General features: G+C 40.6%; 1 long non-coding RNA gene across 1 annotated transcript in view; it reads left to right on the forward strand.

Annotated features, from left to right (window-relative positions):
- Positions 1-877: 877 nt before the first annotated feature.
- LOC145451877 (uncharacterized) overlaps positions 878-10,893 on the forward strand; it is a 110,193-nt gene continuing 100,177 nt past the window's right edge. The window contains exon 1 of the long non-coding RNA XR_013919109.1: positions 878-2,200. This is a non-coding gene — a long non-coding RNA (uncharacterized LOC145451877). The remainder of the gene's footprint in view (positions 2,201-10,893) is intronic.

Here is a 10,893-nt window from a genome sequence, read left to right on the forward strand (position 1 = left end):
TGTGCCATCTATTTTTTTTAAATTTACTAACGTTTACGGTGACCGTGGGTTTTCGCGATCGCCACAAACCTCTGTAAAACGCCTGGATATAAAGAGGGAAATTTACTAACGTTTACGGTGAGGGTGACCGTGGGTTTTCTCGCGATCACCACAAACCTCTGTAAATCACCTTGGATATAAAGAGCTCTACGGATCGGAAACGGGAGATATTTCGTCAAGTCTTTTGTCACGGTGGGTGTGACAGTGGTCGATATGCACAGTTATTCACGAGTGGCTACTTTTTTGTCAAGCATTTTTGTTAAAAAACATGCCCCGGCATGCATGGTTGGAAAAGAAGAGAAGTTGAAATAACAGAGAGCAGGAGAGGAGATAGCAGAAACAAAGGAAGGTTTGCCACAGTGACTGGGGATTCAGACTCCGAAATAGGAGGGTTACACCAAACAGCAAGTGTCAGTGAACCTCTGAACCTACTCGAACCTGGGAGAGGATCCTTCTTCGAAGCTGTCTGTGGCCAAGAGACATCATCCCCAGTCGAGTGCTCTGCGGCAAATATTCGATATAATCTTGTGCCATCTATTTTTTTAAAATTTACTAACGTTTACGGTGACCGTGGGTTTTCGCGATCGCCACAAACCTCTGTAAAACGCCTGGATATAAAGAGGGAAATTTACTAACGTTTACGGTGAGGGTGAACGTGGGTTTTCTCGCGATCACCACAAACCTCTGTAAATCACCTTGGATATAAAGAGCTCTACGGGTCGGAAACGGGAGATATTTTGTCAAGTCTTTTGTCACGGTGGGTGTGACAGTGGTCGATATGCACAGTTAGTCACGAGTGGCTACTTTTTTGTCAAGCATTTTTGTTAAAAAAACATGCCCCGGCATGCATGGTTGGAAAAAAAGAGAAGTTGAAATAACAGAGAGAAGGAGAGGAGATAGCAGAAACAAAGGAAGGTTTGCCACAGTGACTGGGGATTCAGACTCCGAAATAGGAGGGTTACACCAAACAGCAAGTGTCAGTGAACCTCTGAACCTACTCCAACCTGGGAGAGGATCCTGCTTCGAAGCTGTCTGTGGCCAAGAGACATCATCCCCAGTCGAGTGCTCTGCGGCAAAGATTCGATATAATCTTGTGCCATCTATTTTTTTTAAATTTACTAACGTTTACGGTGACCGTGGGTTTTCGCGATCGCCACAAACCTCTGTAAAACGCCTGGATATAAAGAGGGAAATTTACTAACGTTTACGGTGAGGGTGACCGTGGGTTTTCTCGCGATCACCACAAACCTCTGTAAATCACCTTGGATATAAAGAGCTCTACGGGTCGGAAACGGGAGATATTTCGTCAAGTCTTTTGTCACGGTGGGTGTGACAGTGGTCGATATGCACAGTTAGTCACGAGTGGCTACTTTTTTGTCAAGCATTTTTGTTAAAAAAACATGCCCCGGCATGCATGGTTGGAAAAGAAGAGAAGTTGAAATAACAGAGAGAAGGAGAGGAGATAGCAGAAACAAAGGAAGGTTTGCCACAGTGACTGGGGATTCAGACTCCGAAATAGGAGGGTTACACCAAACAGCAAGTGTCAGTGAACCTCTGAACCTACTCCAACCTGGGAGAGGATCCTGCTTCGAAGCTGTCTGTGGCCAAGAGACATCATCCCCAGTCGAGTGCTCTGCGGCAAAGATTCGATATAATCTTGTGCCATCTATTTTTTTAAAATTTACTAACGTTTACGGTGACCGTGGGTTTTCGCGATCGCCACAAACCTCTGTAAAACGCCTGGATATAAAGAGGGAAATTTACTAACGTTTACGGTGAGGGTGACCGTGGGTTTTCTCGCGATCACCACAAACCTCTGTAAATCACCTTGGATATAAAGAGCTCTACGGGTCGGAAACGGGAGATATTTCGTCAAGTCTTTTGTCACGGTGGGTGTGACAGTGGTCGATATGCACAGTTCGTCACGAGTGGCTACTTTTTTGTCAAGCATTTTTGTTAAAAAAAACATGCCCCGGCATGCATGGTTGGAAAAGAAGAGAAGTTGAAATAACAGAGAGAAGTAGAGGAGATAGCAGAAAGAAAGGAAGGTTTGCCACAGCGACTCAGACTCCGAAATGGGCGTGGTTACACCAAACAGCAAGTGTCAGTGAGGCTCTGAACCTACTCCAGCCTGGGAGAGGATCCTGTTTTGAAGCTGTCTGTGGCCAAGAGACATCATTTTTTTTTTTTTTTTTTGGCTATACGCCGAATATTTATTACATTCATATAATTTCAATACAAAAAAATGCAAATTAATTTACGCGCGCGGCACAAAATAACATGAAATGCTTGAATACATGAAATCGCCGCGCATCTTTCCATTTCCATCTTCTTTTCCATCATCCCATCCTTTCCCATCATCCCATCCTTTCGTCAATCCTCATCAGGCGTCGACGTCGTCTCATCAGGTATGTTGCCTTTTCCCGTCCGTTTTCGTTCATTTTGGACAGGAAGGCATTCACATTTCCTGTCCAATTTTTCATTCTTCTTTGGACAGGAAAGTTGTTATTTTTTCCGTCCAACTCTTTATTTCTTTGTTCTTCTGGGTATTTTCGTGCAGCTTGAATCTCTGCAACAGTTTCCCCATGATTTTCTTGATTGCGTCTCTTCTCCATTTCTTTTCTTCCTTCAAGTACATATTTTCGATGTCAAGGTGTTGTTTTTGTGTCAACACCGTTCTTTTGTAGATTGATAACAATGTAAGTACCAAGCCATCTGAATTCAGCTTGTTCATTAATATCATTTCTCTTTTTGCAGGTGACAATTCCAGGATTCTCTCCACGCCTCTCAGAACCGCTAGCGTCACTGTGCACTCGGCAAATACGTGGTCTACCGTCTCCTCTTTTATTTTGCAGTATTTGCATTTGTGTTCTTCCATTTTCCCTTTTATTATTTTTAGCATTCCACGTCTTTTTTTGTTCGTTCCAAAGTTATATCCGTCTTGTGCTATTCTGTAATTTATAATCTTTTCTTTATTTGTTGGTTGTATCTCTCTGTTTTTCTTTGATTTGTTAAGTCCTAGCCAATTGATGTTTGTGATCGTGTCTTCCTTTTCTTCCCGCATGTCTGTTAATGTAGTATATATTGTTTTGAAGTTAGCTTCTTGAAGCTGTTCTCTTCCCCACTTCAGATTTTTGTATTTTTTCCATGTTATGGCCCAATCTTTATTTGGTACATTTTTGTGCGGGGTGCTGTTGGTGTACAGTTTCGGATTGATTTGGATGATTTTGGTTCCTAATTGATATATTGCGTGTTTTTGCCAAAATTCTTCTGGTGTGTCAATATTAGCTAGGTCTCTCATCTTCATTATGTCGCTAGTAGTGGCTTTCCATATTGGGAATGGAATTGCCATGCCTCCCTTCTCTTTACTTGAGGCTAGTTTAATCCTGGATATCGTCTCCATCTTTTCTGGGTAGTAAAGAAACTCAAAGAACAGTTTGTTAAGTGCTTTTGTATGTTGTTTTCCAGGTGGATACACTCGCGCCACATACAGAATCTGCGAGGTTGCCAAGCTGTTAAGCACGTTCTTTTTACCAATCCAGGTAAGGTCTCTTCCTTTGCATAAGTTAAGTATGTTTTTAACTTTGGCTATTTTTCTCATCCACATCTCCTCTACGTTCTTCTCCCCTAGGAGGAGTCCCAGTACCTTAATTTGTTCGTGGTAGACCTCGTTGATCTCTGGGTTTCTCCTTCTTTTCTTCGCTTCCTTGTTTGTCGCAAGGATTTGTGTCTTTTTTTTGTTAACTTTCTGGCCCGTGGCTCTTTCAAAGTCCTGCAGATGCTGCAGGACTTTTATTATAGATTCCTCGTCCGTTACTGTTGCTGTCAGGTCGTCAGCGTACTGCTGCATTTTCATTTCGCCCTGATTGCCTATCGAAACACCTTTGATATTTTCGTCTTTTATTATTTTTCTTATCAAGGGGTCTGCCGCAATGGCGTACAGTGACATACTCATTGGGCAGCCCTGCCTTATTCCTCTTTTGATTTTGATTGTCTGCGATATCTTCCCATTTGCCACTACATTGCTGGTTGCTTTTTTATACGTCGTTTCGATATATCTGTGGAATTTTGTCCCAAGGTTCAGTGTTTCGATCAATTTCATCAAATATTCATGATTTACCATATCGAAAGCCTTCTCTTGGTCGAAACTGGCTATGAATAAGGGCTTCTTTTTATACTTGGTGTAATCGATGGCTGATTTAATGTTCAGGGTGGCGTCATGAATGTAGCGTTGGTTCACGCTGCATTTTTGGCTTTTGTAAATGATGTTAGGCATGATCTCTGACAGTCTTCTGTTAATTATTTTAGATAGAATCTTATAGTCCGTGTTGAGTAGTGTCAACGGACGGTAGTTTCTAAGTTCTTTGTTATCTCCTTTTTTATAAATCATTTTAACCATGCCCTTTGTCCAGGATTCACATAGTTGATTAAACAAAAAGGCATTATTCATGACTTCTGTTAGTTCAGTCTTAATCAATTTCCAGAAGGCTTTATAAAATTCAGCAGATAGTCCATCGCTGCCCGGCGATTTCCCGTTCTGCATTTTATCGATAGCCTCCTTTATTTCATCTTCAGAAATGGGACCGTTAAGGATATCCCTTTGTTCTTTTGTTATTTCTATGTTCTTTACTTCTTCTACAAATTGGCATTGTTTGTGCCTATCTGTTGTTGGTTTTCTGCCCCATAAATTTTGGTAGAAGTTCATTACTTCTCCCATTATTTCTTTTTCATCTGTTAGCAAGTTCTGATCATCATCTACTAATTGTGTTATGTTTTGTTTCTCTATCTTGGATCTCAGTCTTTCGAAGAATTCTTTACTTGGTTTTTCGTTTATCTCTCTATCACCAATACCTGTTTGTATTAATGATTTTTTGAAGTCTTCTTTCTCTAGGTCTCCTAGTTCCGAAACTAATTCGTGAAATTCTGCCGAATTCCTTTCTACGTTATTTATCTTGGCTGTTAGGATTCTCATTCTTTTTTTCCTTTCCGTACTCAGTTCTTTCCCGTTCCTTATTAATACGTTCTTTATAACGGTTTTTATTCCGTCCCACCACTCAGTGATGTGACTGTTCGTTTTTTTCTGCTCTGCATATAACTCGTATATTTGTGTTATCTCAGACCTAACCGCTTTATTCTTGTATAATTCAACATTATTTTTCCAAATTCCGGGACCCCATTTGTTTGATTCAAGTTTTCTAATTGTCAAGATTCCCATGTATAAGTGGTCTGACATCAAATTAATTTTATATTCAAATCCTTGTATTTCTTGTTGTATCTCTTTGGAGCAGTACACCCTGTCAATCCTTCTCTCTTGATGGAATCTTTTAATTGTGTAAAGTTTCTTCAGGGGGTGTCTGGTTCTGAAGACATCTATGAGGTTGTGTTCCCTACAAGTGTCCTTCCAGCTTTTTGCTGCAAGAGACATCATCCCCAGTCGAGTGCTCTGCAGCTAAAGTATTGATATAATCTTGCGCCATCTATTTATTAGAAATTTACTAACGTTTACGGTGACCGTGGGTTTTTGTGATCACCACAAACCTCTTCAACACGCCTACATATAAAGAGGGAAATTTACTAACGTTTACGGTGACCGTGGGTTTTCTCGCGATCACCACAAACCTCTGTAATTCACCTTCGATATAAAGAGCTCTACGGGTCGGAAACGGGAGATATTTCGTCAAGTCTTTTGTCACGGTGGGTGTGACAGTGGTCGATATGCAGTTAGTCACGAGTGGCTACTTTTTTGTCAAGCATTTTTGTTAAAAAAACATGCCCCGGCATGCATGGTTGGAAAAGAATTACTCGAATACATCAGTGTGAAAACTTTGATTTTATTTCTGTAGATTACCACTAGGTGTCTTGACGGTCCGGGGAGCTGAGACGTGTTTTAGCCGTTTGGTCGTAGTCCTAGCTATCTGACTGAATGCGGCTAAGTTACTTCAGGTTCGACTGGACCCAGATACACATTGCAGATTCGACGGATATATTACAACGAAGGCAGGCACAATAAACACATCAATACTTCCAATCCAATCCGCATACCGCATGCTACCCTACGCATGACTGGTCTTGCAACCAGATAGTCCGGAGTCATTATGGCTCCGGAGCCGAGCGGTTACAATATGCCAGTGGTTCCCAACCGGGGAGGAATTCCCTTGGGGGGAATTTTGCAATTTTTAGGGAGGAATTCCACTTTAGAATTGGATTTCCTAAATTGTTCATGTCTGAACTGTCATGTAGTCAACCAGTTATATCCGAACGTATGCTCCTTGTGTTTTTTTTTGTTTGCTGAAAGTATGTTCAAGTCACCGAGCAGAGGGCCGAGTCCGAGTCAGTGTATTATGTCTCAAGTCCGAGTCCAAGTCACACTCCAGTCAACACTGCTTGGTGATATTGAATGATTTGGATTTATGATATACTAATTTTCCTCACTTTGAGCAGCTTTTTGTCCCATTGTCAAATCTCAGGATCAATAGACGAAATTCCAATAGGGTGGTCACACTGGTCACTTTACTGTTCTTCGAAATTACAATAAAATGTCGGTCTTGGCCGTCTTATAGTCTCAAATCATATGGCTTGGTTCGAGTCATGAACAATGACTCCAGTCCAAGTCAAGTCAATACCCAAAGTGTCTCGAGTCGAGTCGAGTCGCTTCCGTATTTTGAGAAAATGACTCGAGTCGAGTCGAGTCATCAGGAATTGGTGACTCAGACTCTAGTCTGGTCAACCCTCCTATATATGAAAGTACCAATATTATTGGCCAAATGCATACGCAAACTTGAGAAAAAATCGCAAGTCCAGTAAATTTATGCATAGTGATTTTTCACAACAGTTATATTAGCGCAGTGCTTTTCAACATTTTTGAGCTCCATTCGCACTTTTTTTTGAAAAATAATTTCATTCGCACCAGTCAGCCGAAATTTAGTACACGAAAATAAAATGAAGAAACTTATCACTTTTGTATTCGAAGAGCTTCTTGGAGGTACAGAGATTCATTATTTTGCATTCAGCGCATCGTATCATTGACTAATCAAGCACTAAAATCCCTGCAGTAAGAAAATCACAGATATCGCACTCTCGTTGTTCTCAAGAAGTTAGTTGTATTTTCCGGGGGTATCGCGCAGTGATTTCCTTGGAAGCTTAACGGGCGAACACAAGAACAATATTCACTCACAACAATATATCACTTCGTCATTAAATCCAAATGTTACGTCATCGCGATGTGAATGTGTTTGCATTTAGAACGCACAAAATAGTGAAACTGCACTTGAATCGTAGCATTAATGTTGCGACTAGCACCTGCTTGTGGTTCATTTTTCTGACAACATTCGAAAAGATGCTACGCGTACTAAGGTTTGTGAGATACGACTACCATACGTCCTCCTTTAGGAGGATTTGTCCTCCTTTTTCGGGTTTTTGAAAATCTCCTCCTTTTTGAGATTTTGTCCTCTTATTTAGGAATTCTGGTCAAATTTATAGCAAAACTCGACTGAGATGCCGTAAATCAGCACCGACGTGACGCTGCGGCGGGTATTTCGGGAGCTGAGCGAAAGTTGACCTTTTTTTATTTTAGTCAACCGACTACGAAGTGGTAAAAATTTACTACTTTTTCAGGATTTTCCACCGGTATTCTGTGTTTGAAAATTTTGAAATAGTGTCCTTCTTTCCCGATTCCGAAATATGGTAACTCTAATGTTAGACGATTGGATGGCACGGTGGACGTTAAAATCAGGAATGGACTGTTGTTTATGAATAAGCTTAGGCTTAATTCACTTCTTATCTATGCAGTACACGAATCAACATATCTTTCAATAACAACGTTCGGCATCCCCGTGTTGTCAAAGCCAACACATTCACCTTCTTGAATAATTATTACTCACATCAGATTCATGATTACCACACAGTTATATCGGCCCGGGCAGCCAACTGCGAGATGGCTCTTAGGTCAATCGTACATTATTGAAAAACTGACTAAAATAATTCCAAATTATCTTTACTATTACAAATATCCTTATGCATAAAGAGTTATAAGGTTCAACAGTCTAATTAGGCTGCATAAGGAATATCGCATGACATACGGCTTGGTGAATTTGATTTTGCTCTGCAGAGGGTGGTCACTGCTCAGTGCTCATCTGCTCAAGCTAAACCGGTAGAGTTCGGAGTATTACAAAGTTTGTTGTACAAAGGCGGTACGATTCGTACGAACACGAACTAGGCAAACTTTTCCTATGAATCGGCAAGCCTAGTGGAATCATCAATATGTTATATATAGGCCTATGCCTTTACGATCTAGACTTGGCCTGAGATCATCGGTCCAAGAACAGGGAAGCGTGTCTAAGCCTAAATTGTGGAGTTCATATTACAAACAGGCCATTGCACTGGTCAGTACATAAACTGCCCAGTGCCCAGTGACTTGATAATTCGATGTGATGCATGATAACTATTTATTGGACGTAAGACGCTAATGTGCTTACAATAATTTTATTTATAACAGCCTCTAATCCTTGGTGAGGTACACGAGGAAACAAAACTTGTTATAGATCTAATGTGCTAATTGTTATAGCTGTAGAAACGCTAAATTATCCTGTTAACCAACATGAATGTGTGCCAAAATTCTAATATTTTGCATTCAAACATGCCAAATGTCAACACTGGCATCAGCTACTTTTACCTACATTCCTACAAGGTCCGTATACAATATCCAATCCATACACGGTGTATGTTCCCGAGCAAGTGAGCAACCAATACCGATTCAACTCCTTCTTTTTTCTATGCAGTGACGTAATCCTCTCGCGCGGAAATATTATCTTAAACTTTGCATTGTACAAGTACACGCATCGGGATCGTTCCTCACTTCTGAACTAGAAAAGCCTATTCACCAACAAGTTTTTAGAGTTGCTTCCAAACGACAAAATTAGTTGACTTATTCCACGTTGGAAAAAGTGAGAAATTCAGACAATTTTCATTCGCACTCATCCGGATTTTTTATTCGCACCACGCTTGCCGTTCGCACTCATCCGGATTTTTCATTCGCACCATTCGCACAACGCTCGTCATTCGCACTGAAAATTTTTTTCGTTCGCACTAGTGCGAACCGTCACACAGATTGAAAAGCACTGTATTAGCGATTGGTGCATGGTAAGCCGAAAACACAAATGGAAGTGTGGGGGTTTGTTGAGTCAAGCCTTCCAGAATTTGTTTGATTGGGACCAAGACCATTGTTTTCGGAGGTCTACAAAGTGTTATTACAGCACTGCTAGAAACAAACATTCAGTACCGCCCGTCTTATTCCCTCAGTCAACAGGTGTTAGCGCGGTAAAAGTGACCTTTTTTAATCATCGGGCAGATTTATCCTAAGGGGGGAATTTCGGCTTAAATTTCGGCCAAGGGAGGCTGCGCGGTATAAATGACCTTTTTTAATCATCGGGCAGATTTATCCTAAGGGGGGAATTTTGGCTTAAATTTCGGCCAAGGGAGGCATGAGATGAAAAAGGTTGGGAACCACTGCAATATGCTATCCTTTCCTATCAGTTTGTAAGATTGGTTTTTGACCGAGTTCAGTTTCAGGTTATTGTCAATGTCATGTTCTTCATGTGAATTTAACGGTCAGAATTAAGTATCAGATTACTAATAACATAATGTTGTAAAATGTACGTACTTTTTTGTTGTTATTGTATGGAGAATTACTGACGACAATCTAATTCCAAAAAATCGGGACCTAGCGAAATGGACATAGCGGACGGTTATATAATATAGAAAGCGGAGATCAGGGCGTATCGGAAGATGTTTCGAAGCAGTTGAGAATAACGGAGAAGTCAGCCATGCGAGTTCAAGGCCAATTTGGCGACTGATTGCCCGTCGATGAGATGACATAGCGGGCGGTTATATAATACAAGGAAAGCGGAGATCGGGACGTATCGGAAAATGTTTCGAAGCAGTGGAGAATAACGGAGAAGTCAGCCATGCAAGTTCAAGGCCAATTTGGCGACTGATTGCCCGTCGATGAGATGACATAGCGGACGGATACTGAAAGCGGAGTTCGGGGCCCCGCTAAATAGACATAGCGGACGGTTCTATGATATAGAAAGCGGAGATCAGGACGTATCGGAAGATGTTTCGACTATCGTCATGTGTATTCAGGGATTCGAACTAACTTTGCCAATATTTTGATTTTTTTTAAATTACATATCCACATGAGTCGAGATGTCGTTAAGTAAATTATTTTCAGGTATTAATCATTACGAAAAATTCACGAAGCTCCGATACACTATATTTTAATTTTTAAAAATTAGTAATTCACATGAGTCGAGATATCCTTAAGTAAATCATTTTTAGGTATAATTCATTACGTGGCTTCTGTAAATCATATGCACGGTTTTATGCGGACATGAGTCGAGATGTTGGTAAGTAAATTATTTTCAGGTATTAATCATTACGAAAAATTCACGAAGCTCCGATACACTATATTTTAATTTTTCAAAATTAGTAATTCACATGAGTCGAGATATCCTTAAGTAAATCATTTTTAGGTATAATTCATTACGTGGCTTCTGTAAATCATATGAACGGTTTTATGCGGACATATTAAAATCCAGACTATGTATTGATAATAACTTGCTTCCGAGAAATAAACAACAGTCATTATACAAATTCGCTAGATATTCTATTATGTGTATTTAGGACTATATATTTTCGCGGTATGGGAGGGTGTGACGTCTGATACCTGCTAGAGTTGTAACCTGAGTCCCACGTAATGTGTGGCTGGGTGGATATACTTAGCTCTTTCGTAGTAAGACGCACGTTCCTGCGTGAAGTCCTTGATCTGACAATTTCAACGCGAATGCAACGACAGCA

This window comes from Botryllus schlosseri, chromosome 12 (genome assembly GCF_051294905.1).
Source record: "Botryllus schlosseri isolate E-star chromosome 12, Bs_hap1, whole genome shotgun sequence".
NCBI classification, from domain to species: domain Eukaryota; kingdom Metazoa; phylum Chordata; class Ascidiacea; order Stolidobranchia; family Styelidae; genus Botryllus; species Botryllus schlosseri.